Genomic DNA, 11,131 nt, shown 5'->3' with positions numbered 1-11,131 from the left:
GCTTAGGGGGGATAAGGCTATTAATATGTGCAAAGCTGCTGCTGGGAGGCCTGTGAAAAGGGAGCGCCTCTTCCCTCCCTCCCTCCCTCCCTCTCTCCCTCCCTCCCTCCCTCCCTCCCTCCCTCCCTCTCCTCTCTCTCTCTCTCTTCTCTCTCTCTCTCCTCCCTCCCTCCCTCCCTCCTCCCTCTCTCTCTCTCTCTCCTCTCTCTCTCTCTCTCTCTCTCTCTCTCTCTCTCTCTCTCTCTCTGTCTCTGTCTCTCTCTCTCTCTCTCTCTCTCTCTCTCCCTCCTCCCTCCCTCCCTCCCTCCCTCCCTCCCTCCCTCCCTCCCTCCCTCCCTCCCTCCCTCCCTCCCTCCCTCCCCTCCCTCCCTCCCTCCCTCCCTCCCTCCCCTCTCCTTCAGAACCTGATTCAGCACACAGCGCTGCTGTGTCGCTCAGCTATGACATCACCGCACATCTGCCCAGCTGAGCCAGCCCTTGCATCAGCGCTGCCGTGTCCGCTCAGCTATGACATCACCGCACATCTGCCCAGCTGAGCCAGCCTTGCATCAGCGCTGCAGTGGAGCTCGGCCTACACCAATCACAGAGGCTGAAAGTAAGAGGGGGCGGAGAGAAAGAGAGAGAGAGAAGAAGAGAGAGAGGAGGGGAGAGAGAGAAGAAGAGAGAGAGAGAGGGGATGAGAGAAGAGAGAGAGGGAGGGGAGAGAGAGGGAGGGGGAGAGAGAGAGGAAGAGAGAGAGAGAGGGAGAGTGAGAGTAGGGGAGAGATGGAGGAAGAGAGAGAGAGGGAGAGAGAGAGGGAGACAGAGAGGGAGACAGAGAAAGGAGGGGAGAGAGAGAGAGAAAGGGGGAGGGGAGAGGGGGAGAGGAGGAGAGGAGGGGAGAGCTGGAACAGCAGAGAAGGAGGAGCCGTTGACCGAAAAGTTAAATGCAAATCTTATTTTGATTAATCACAAAGACAGTATAATATAGTAGTACAATTCAGAAATATCTGATAGAGTCGTGGTCATTGTTTGTAGCATGTTTGCTGTGCTTTGTATCAGTGTGCAGTGATCTGAATCTAACAGCAGTCGCTGAGAGACTGACAACAGACCAAACCATCACCTTGCCAAACAAAGCACCGTAGATTTGGTTTGGTTTAAACGTTTAACTACAGCTGCCAGATCTAACCTTGGGTTTGAAAACGCGAAGCAGGGAAGGAAATGATTTGGCATACAGGCAAACCTTTCTTGGTTCATTTATTACTGACCCGTGTGATTGAATGAAACTCTAGTTTACTAGTCCAGATCATGGTTCAGACCCTGATAGGCGTGGCTGGAGGGCGCCAATCTGGACCACGACCAGGAGGGGGGTGAGGGGTTCAGCAGGGGGAAAGGGGGTTCAGGCTTGTTAATGTTCTGCTCATGTTCTCAGATTTGAGGGCTTTGGCGCCCTGTTCTGCCTTACGAGGAAAGAGGCACAAAGAAAATACATTACACATAAAGCAATAGTAGAAAAAACATTGTGACATTTTCTGTTTCAAAGCAGAGGGCCGATGAGGAGTTTTACAGGATACGTTAAATATTTAAATTTCTCATTTATTCCAAAACACGAGCAGAGACCCTTCCTTCCTATCTGAACCCGTCCGAGTTTCAAGCTGAAGGCGTCAGAGTGGCTCCATTATGAATGACACGCTGCGAGCCGCAACACAGAGCTGAACATTGTAACTCTGTCCTTAAGCAGCCGGAGCAGCCTCTAACTTTGATCACTTTCTCTTTGAACCCCCCCCGTCAGAAGCAGGGCGGTGATAGGCCAGGTGGGAGTGGTGTGTATGTCCAGGCCAGGCATTGTTCCCATCAAAGGGAAGGCCAGGAATGGGAGGAGATATCTTCTCTGAAACCCCAAGTGGTGCAGCCAATCAAGAGCCTCTTTCGCACGCGCACACACACACACTCACAAACACGCACTTCCCGACACAACCACACACACATGCAAGTGCACACACACATGCACACACACACCTTTTGCAATCCTATCCGTGATAGCTTTGGCTGCAGTCAGGAAGTGCTAATGAAGTTATTACAGTTTTTCTCAATTGTTTACACACAAATACTGGTACTTGAGACACAATGACCACAACATGTAACTCATGCACCAACCCCATGAACCAATTGTGCTAAACTACAAGCACAATTCCTGCTTTACACTCAAATTGCAGTTCTAACACACACTTTTTTCAAAACACTACACACAATTCTCTGCATTTGGCACAATTTTCATGAAGAAAATCTTTTGTTTTCACAAAGAACACACTGCCATTCAAATACGCACACTGACTCATCGCATGGACAAACACCTGTCACACAGTTTTACAATTAGCAATCAGAGCTTTAGAATAAAAGGGCAACAGGTGACCTTTTCTGTTTTTGAGCAATGGATGCCAACATTGGAAACAGAGGCAGAGGAGTGAGAGTAAGAGGAGGAGGACAGGGAGGACGAGGATGAGGAAGGCCAAGGACCATAATCTCTGATGAGATCCGAGCCGCTTTGGTTGACCATGTAGTCAACCATGGTCTAACAATGAGGGAGGCTGGGCAAAGAGTACAGCCACATTTGAGCAGGTACACTGTAGCATCCATCATCTGGACTTTCCGAAATGAGAATAGGTAAGAAATCTACTCTCACTACAAAATTGCAGTAGGCCTACTGCATATCAATACAGTACTCAATGAGTACAGTAGTAAAGTATTGCCTGTGGACAGTTCTGTAGGACTGTAAAAATAAAGTATGTTTCAAGTATTTGGAAAATGTATTCCTACTTTGTATTCCTACACAGTATTTACAGTATTTTACTATATGTTTGGCAGAACTGAAAGATTACCAACACAAGGTGGTCGGGAACGTCTTCTGTCTCCTGAACAGGAAACTGAAATCATGAACATGGTCCTAGAAAATAACGCCATAACATTACGGCAAATACAAAGAAAAATAATAATAATGTAACTGTATACACTATACAGTAAATTATTCTGTTGTTTTGTATGTAAACCGCTGTATGTGCAACTTTGTGTTGGTTGGGATGTACACTGTGTACATATATGTAAAATATATTTGTTACCGTGTATTTCTGTGTTCTGAGTATAAAAACAATATTCTCAAATATTTTACAACACACTTATGTATGTACTGTCTGTAGTAAATGTAACACTGAACAAAAAAAGGCCTAAATCACTATGATGATAGTGTTTTACATTGAGCACATCAGTGTTCAAATGGTTCTTATAAATGTCGATTCATATGATGGGTTGTGTGTGTCATTTGAAGACAAAATACCATTTTGAGAAGAAATAACATTGTTTTGAATGTAAAGTTTAATTTTGCAGGAGAAGTGAGGGGTTTTTCCCATTGTGTTTGTGTGTGTGTGTGTGTGATTTGTGTGTAGAGTTCTGAGAGTATGAGGTATGCATTCAGAAAATGTGTGTAACCAATCGAGAAAAACTGTAATGATATGCATGTGCAAGCTCTGGCCTTGTCAGGCAGCTGGGAGATCACACTCTGCTTTAGTTAGTGGTGATTAACACAGAGAGAGAGAGAGAGAGAGAGAGAGAGAGAGAGAGAGAGAGAGAGAGAGAGAGGGGGGGAGAGAGAGGTGGAGAGAGAGAGGTGGAGAGAGAGAGATGGAGACAGAGAGAGAGAGATGGAGACAGAGAGAGACTGAGAAATGTATCTAACCAGAAACACAGAGACCCAGATAACCAGGCACTACGCCATCACTATGGCATAACACTTAAAGAGTATAAAAACATACTAAGGAAAAAGAAGGAACAATGTATCACAGAACAGCTCAATGTAATTGAAGAATCTATTCAATCAAATGTTTTTTGGGAAAACTGGAACACTATATAAACAACAACATGAAGAATTACCAATTCAAAATGGGGATATATGGATTAACCACTTCTCCAAGCTTTTCATGTACATAGATAAGAACCCAGAACAAAAACACATACACGATAAGCTCCAATTACTTGAATCTGCAATTAAAAATTACCAGAACCCTCTTGACTTTTCAATAACATTGAACGAACTACAAGATAAAATACAAAACCTAAAATCCAATAAAGCCTGCGGTGTTGATGGTATACTAAACGAAATGATCAAATTTACGGATGACAAATTTAAATTGGCCATACTAAAACTTTTTAACACCATCCTCAGTTCTGGTGTATTCCCTAAAGTCTGGAACCAAGGTCTGATCACCCCAATATTTAAAAATGGAGACAAATTCGATCCCAATAATTACCGTGGGATATGTGTCAACAGCAGACTGGGTAAAATCCTCTGTAGCATTATTAATAACAGACTCCTGCACTTTCTCAGCGAAAACAATATACTGAGCAAATGTCAAATTGGCTTTCTACCAAATTTCCGTACATCGGATCATATATTCACTCTACAAACAATTGTCGACCAACAAATTAACCAAAACAAGAATAAAATCTTCTCTTGCTTTGTTGATTTCCAAAAAGCATTTGACTCAATCTGGCATGAAGGCCTTTTATATAAACTGATAGAGAGCGGAGTCGGGGGGAAAACATATGACCTCATAAAATCAATGTACACAAATACCAAGTGTGCAGTCAAAATTGGACAAAGGCATACAGACTTCTTTGTCCAAGGTCGAGGAGTAAGACAGGGATGCAGTCTGAGTCCCACCCTCTTTAATATCTACATAAATGGTCTGGCGAGGGAACTAGAACAGTCTGCAGCACCTGGAATGCCTCTCCAGGACACAGAGGTCAAATGCCTCCTCTTTGCAGACGACCTTGTGCTTCTGTCCCCAACCAAGGAGGGACTACAGCAACATCTAGACCTGCTGCACAGATTCTGTCAAAATTGGGCCCTAACAGTCAATCTAAAAAAGACTAAAATTCTTGTTTTCCAAAAAAGAACCAGAAATCAGGATCCCAAATATCGATTCCTCCTGGGAACCAACCAATTAGAATACACCAAAAATTATACTTACCTTGGTCTAAACATCAGCACCACAGGCCACTTCCAAAAAGCTGCAAATGACCTGAGAGACAAGGCACGAAGGGCTTTTTACGCCATCAAAAGAAATGTTAAAATTGACATCCCAATCAAAATCTGGCTTAAAATTATTGAATCCATTATAGAACCCATTGCCATATATGGCTGTGAAATCTGGGGCCCACCTACTAACCAAGAATTCGCCAAGTGGGACAAACACCCCATAGAAAGCCTGCACGCAGAATTCTGTAAAAACATATTAAGAGTTCAACGCAAAACCCCAAACAATGCCTGCAGAGCTGAATTAGGAGTGTATCCTTTAATCATCAAAATACAAAAAAGAGCAACTAAATTCTACCTACACCTTAGCCAAAGTGATGAAAATACCTTCCACCACAAAGCCCTTCTATGCCAAAAGATGAAGCCAGATAAGAGTCCTCTCATCCAGCTAGTCCAGAGGCTCTGCTCACCAAACCCCACAGAGCCTCAAGACAGCAGCCACCTTATTAATCCAAAACAAATAGCAAAACAGCAAAAAGAAAAGTACATTGTTTATTGGAAAGAAGTTACACTAAAGCAAAATAAATTAGAATGCTATTTGAATCTAAAAAGACAGTACACAATGGCAGAATACCTGATCACTGTGTCTGAACCAAAAATAAGGAAGACATTAACTAAATACAGACTCAGTGAGCACAGCCTGGCCATAGAGACAGGCCGTCACAGGCAGACATGGCTGCCCAGAGAAGAGAGGCTGTGCTCTGTCTGCTCACAGGGAGAAGTGGAGACAGAGCTCCACTTCCTAACAGAATGTGACCACTATACAGACATTCGAACCAAATACTTCCCCAAAATTACCAGCATATACAAGGAATTTGAAAATGTAACAAATAGAGAGAGACTGGTTTATTTATTGGGAGAAAAACCTAACTGCTGTATTTTAGCAGCAAAGTATGTATCAGCCTGTCATGGCCTTAGAGAAAGCCACAATGAGGACAATTTATAATATGGCAAACATAACATGTTTTAATTTTTGTTTTAATATTTTGTTAAAATTTTACTGTAATTTTTCAGAATTTCAAATTTAGTATTAGATTTTTACTATTATTATTATCATTATATAACCTGTATGTGCGTATGTATGTATATGTATGGGTATATGCGTGTGTATATATACGTGTGGGTGTGTATACATGTGTGTATGCGTATACATATATATATGTATATATACATATGTGTGTGTGTATCTATTTACTTATTTATTTATTTATACCGATTATTTGGCAACATTAATAATATACCAACTTGAATAATAATAACATGGATACAAGTTGTACACCTGTGTGGTGTAGATACACTGTATATGTTAAACTGCCGTGTGTGTCTCTGTATGTGAGTGTGTGAAATATAGTATATATAAGGCCGTGATTTACATTGATTAATATTTCTGTAATTCTACCGTTGCTTTGGCAATATGAACAATTGTTGTTTTCATGCCAATAAAGCCCTTTGAACTGAACTGAGAGAGAGATGGAGACAGAGAGAGATGGAGAGAGAGATGGAGACAGGGAGAGAGAGAGATCGAGAGAGAGAGAGGGAGAGGGAGAGAGCTAGGAAGAGAGAGAGAGAGGGAGAATGAGAGTAGGGGAGAGATGGAGGAAGAGAGAGAGAGGGAGAGAGAGAGGGAGACAGAGAGGGAGACAGAGAAAGGAGGGGAGAGAGAGAGAGAGAAAGGGGGAGGGGAGAGGGGGAGAGGAGGGGAGAGCTGGAACAGCAGAGAAGGAGGAGCCGTTGACCGAAAAGTTAAATGCAAATCTTATTTTGATTAATCACAAAGACAGTATAATATAGTAGTACAATTCAGAAATATCTGATAGAGTCGTGGTCATTGTTTGTAGCATGTTTGCTGTGCTTTGTATCAGTGTGCAGTGATATCTGAATCTAACAGCAGTCGCTGAGAGACTGAAAACAGACCGAACCATCACCTTGCCAAACAAAGCACCGTAGATTTTGTTTGGTTTAAACGTTTAACTACAGCTGCCAGATCTAACCTTGGGTTTGAAAACGCGAAGCAGGGAAGGAAATGATTTGGCATACAGGCAAACCTTTCTTGGTTCATTTATTACTGACCTGTGTGATTGAATGAAACTCTAGTTTACTAGTCCAGATCATGGTTCAGACCCTGATAGGCGTGGCTGGAGGGCGCCAATCTGGACCACGACCAGGAGGGGGGTGAGGGAGAGAGAGAGAGAGAGAGAGAGAGAGAGAGAGAGAGAGAGAGAGAGAGAGAGAGAGAGAGAGAGAGAGAGAGAGGTGGAGAGAGAGAGATGGAGACAGAGAGAGAGAGATGGAGACAGAGAGAGAGAGATGGAGACAGAGAGAGAGAGATGGAGAGAGAGATGGAGACAGAGAGAGAGAGAGATCGAGAGAGAGAGAGGGAGAGGGACAGAGATAGAGAGAGAGACAGATAGGGAGAGAGAGAGAGAGAGAGAGAGAGAGGGAGGGAGAGATGGAGAGAGAGAGAGAGTAGGGGAGAGTTGTACTGCTCACTGCCGGATCCAGAAGTCACAGTTTCCAATCTCCTGATTATCGCTTGGAAAGCATCTGCTAAACAAACACGTTATTGTTGCGTTACGGTAGGAAGATCTCACAGAGTGGGACAAATTGACAGAACACCGGCATGGAGCTAAAAAGGCACTGAGAACCCTGGAGATTCAGACAACGTGAAGAATCCCAGAACAGATGAACCCTCCTCAGTTCCACCCAGTCCACCAGCAGCAGCAACACCAACAAGGCCCACATCAGCGTTTGGTGGGATACTATGCGTGCGGGTGCGAGATATTCCTGTTCAAGCGAGAGAAATCAAGATGGCGGCGTGTCTGAAGGGCGGTCAGAACTCCAGCCCGGATCCACTCCGCTTTCGGGGGTGTTGGTGGGCAAAAACTCCTTGATTCTCTCTTGTCTGAATCCTGGTGGAACAGCGACCCCTGGTGGGTCTAGGGGTTATGGCCAGACATGGTTAGATCCACTGATCTGGGAAAAAGCTGTTGTGTTGTAACATTGTGTTGTGTTTCTGTATGGGTGTCTATATGTGTGTCTGTGTGTGTCCGTGTGTGTGCATGTGTGTGTGTGTGTGTGTGCATGTGTGTGTGTTTGTGTCCGTGTGTATGCATGTGTGTGTGTCCGTGTGTCTGCATGTGTGTGCGTGTGTGCATGTGTGTGTGTGCATGTGTGTGCATGTGTGTGTGTGCATGTGTGTGTGCATGTGTGTGCACACGTGTGTTTGTGCTTTCAACAATGTAATAAGTGTTCTGCAAATTCTCTTTTCCTGCACGTACCATTATCCGTCCACCGTTAGCATAACGTTCACTTGCAAGCTCACGTCTCAGAGATACAGGTTTACGGAAGAGGAGAAATGTTCCACGCCTCTGTTCTGGCAGGGTGAACACACAGGGTGAGGTTACTGTGCTGTTCTGGCAGGGTGAGGTTACTGTGCTGTTCCGGCAGGGTGAGGTTACTGTGCTGTTCTGGCAGGGTGTGGTTACTGTGCTGTTCTGGCAGGGTGAGGTTACTGTGCTGTTCTGGCAGGGTGTGGTTACTGTGCTGTTCCGGCAGGGTGAGGTTACTGTGCTGTTCTGGCAGGGTGAGGTTACTGTGCTGTTCTGGCAGGGTGAGGTTACTGTGCTGTTCTGGCAGGGTGAGGCTACTGTGCTGTTCTGGCAGGGTGAGGTTACTGTGCGGTTCCGGCAGGGTGAGGTTACTGTGCTGTTCCGGCAGGGTGAGGTTACTGTGCTGTTCCGGCAGGGTGTGGTTACTGTGCTGTTCCGGCAGGGTGAGGTTACTGTGCTGTTCCGGCAGGGTGAGGTTACTGTGCTGTTCTGGCAGGGTGTGGTTACTGTGCTGTTCTGGCAGGGTGAGGTTACTGTGCTGTTCTGGCAGGGTGTGGTTACTGTGCTGTTCCGGCAGGGTGAGGTTACTGTGCTGTTCTGGCAGGGTGAGGTTACTGTGCTTTGTCTCCATCTGCTGCCTGTTTTACTCGCCTCTCGAAAATGGACGCGTCCTTGTTCGTTCCTGTGACCAAACCTCCCGAAGCCTTTATCACCCTTCAAACACTGAGCCCACAAACCATGCGTGCTAGACTTGACCTCAGTGACGATGGCAGAGAATGAGTTGACCCAGAATGAATGTAAACCTGTTTTACGGTTTGTGAGTTTTTGATAGCTATCTTATGTTGTAGCAGCAGGAGTGATGAGAGTTGCACTGAGGCTGGCAGGATAGCTAAAGCCTTTTACAGGACATTCTTATCCAGAGCGACAACCTTTATGTTAAATGCATACAACAAGTAGTAAAGTAGAACTTTATATTCCACAGTAGAGAAAATCTATGCAAACCATAATAACACACAATATCAAAAAGAGAAGAAAAAGTTTTAAAGTTTTAATATTACTAAATATAAAACATGATTGGGTTATTATGTTATACCTTAATATGCTTTATTTCTCAAACTAGTGCACAGAATGATGTTACTTCAGTCTGTGGAGTGACACAGACGCCCAGACAGAAAGGACAAGACTGAATATCATTCATGGTTGCCAAGGTCCAACCACCCATTAAGCATCAATATATCCCTCAATATATTTAATCACTCTGTCCGGAAAGATTTATATTTCCGACAACATTCAGCGCCAAGCCTGTGTACATTTGGGAGATGTTTCGGCATTGTTTTCAGCCAAATTATGTATGAAAAAAGTTTATAGCCCTGTTCAATTTCGAGTACAAGAGAAGTCTCATTGTCCGTAATATTATCTGATGTGAGCTTGTGTCCACGTCACTGGCAACAGGCCTTACAGTAGCTCCAAATTCTTCTATATTCCAGTAAGAAACATTTGACAACTTTCCTGGCCTTAACGGGAAATCTCTCAAAGGGGACCAAGATTATAACCTCTGCAAACCGCTGGTCAATGGAAAAGTTTTAATCCACTCACAGCCTACCACTCCCTGGTGTAGTGCTGGCATGTGTCGACACGGAGGTGGCCGAATTTGACCGAAAGCAAATAAATTCAGTGAAAAATAAATAAATCCCCCAGGGAACAGGATGTGAGGAGAGGCAGATTCTTCTGGGTCCCACAGCCCACTGCTCTCTGGTCACTCTTCACGTTTGCTCAACTGAATTCACGTTGAGAGAACGAATACTAAACGTTGACGTAGAAACGCACAACAATGTGAAAGCGAACTTTTGGTTTACAGCATCCAAGATGGCGACCCTTGCCTTCAGGTGGGTGTGTTTTCAACAACCTTGTTCAGGGTCCTCACTGCTGGTCGGCTATTGATCCAGTTTAAGGTTGTGCACAGTGAGATCATGATAACATATTCCACATAAAAGCTGGGTGACAATTACACAGCACTCCAACAGCATTACAAGTCCTGCTAGACATGGGGCCCCTCACAACAGCAGAAGACCAGTTTTACACCCCAGCAGCCTGTGTGTCATTGTTTAAAGACGGCCTCAGAACAAACCATCCCATAATTCTCAAAGAAAAGCACACGCAGTGAACTCACGCACCGCAGCAAAATAAAACCAAATGGGTCTGCCTTTCATCTCGGACGAGCTCTGCTTTATGGCAGGGACTAGCGTCGAGACTTAAAATGTCATTGTCATCGCCGTGGCGGCTGAGGTAATGGCTCCAACGTGGCCCTGAAGACTTCCTGCTTTCAGGCCTCATGCTGCCGTCACCACGGCTACTCGGCGTGCGCGGAGGATGCGAACCGACTCTAACCGACTCAAACGGAAGAGAAGAAGAAGACGACGTCTGTAACCGAGGAGAGGAGGAGGAGGGTTCCCTCGACGACCGCACACGGCCTCAGACCGGCGTGACCTTTGACCTCGGAGACACCCGTCCCCGAGGAGCTCGTCCTCTCGGCAGGGACGTCCGGGTCGGCCTCGGCAACTGTCGCTCTCACGTTACCACGGAGACGTCGACTTCCCTTTCTTAACCAGCTGAGGGGAAGCCGGGGACACACATACACACACACACACACACACACGCACACATATACACACACACAGATTTACAGCACACACACACGCACATTCACGCAGACAGACAGACAAACCACAGGCTC

This window comes from Osmerus eperlanus, chromosome 5, assembly GCF_963692335.1.
Source record: "Osmerus eperlanus chromosome 5, fOsmEpe2.1, whole genome shotgun sequence".
Classification (NCBI taxonomy): Eukaryota; Metazoa; Chordata; class Actinopteri; order Osmeriformes; family Osmeridae; genus Osmerus; species Osmerus eperlanus.
This window is presented reverse-complemented; position numbering follows the sequence as displayed.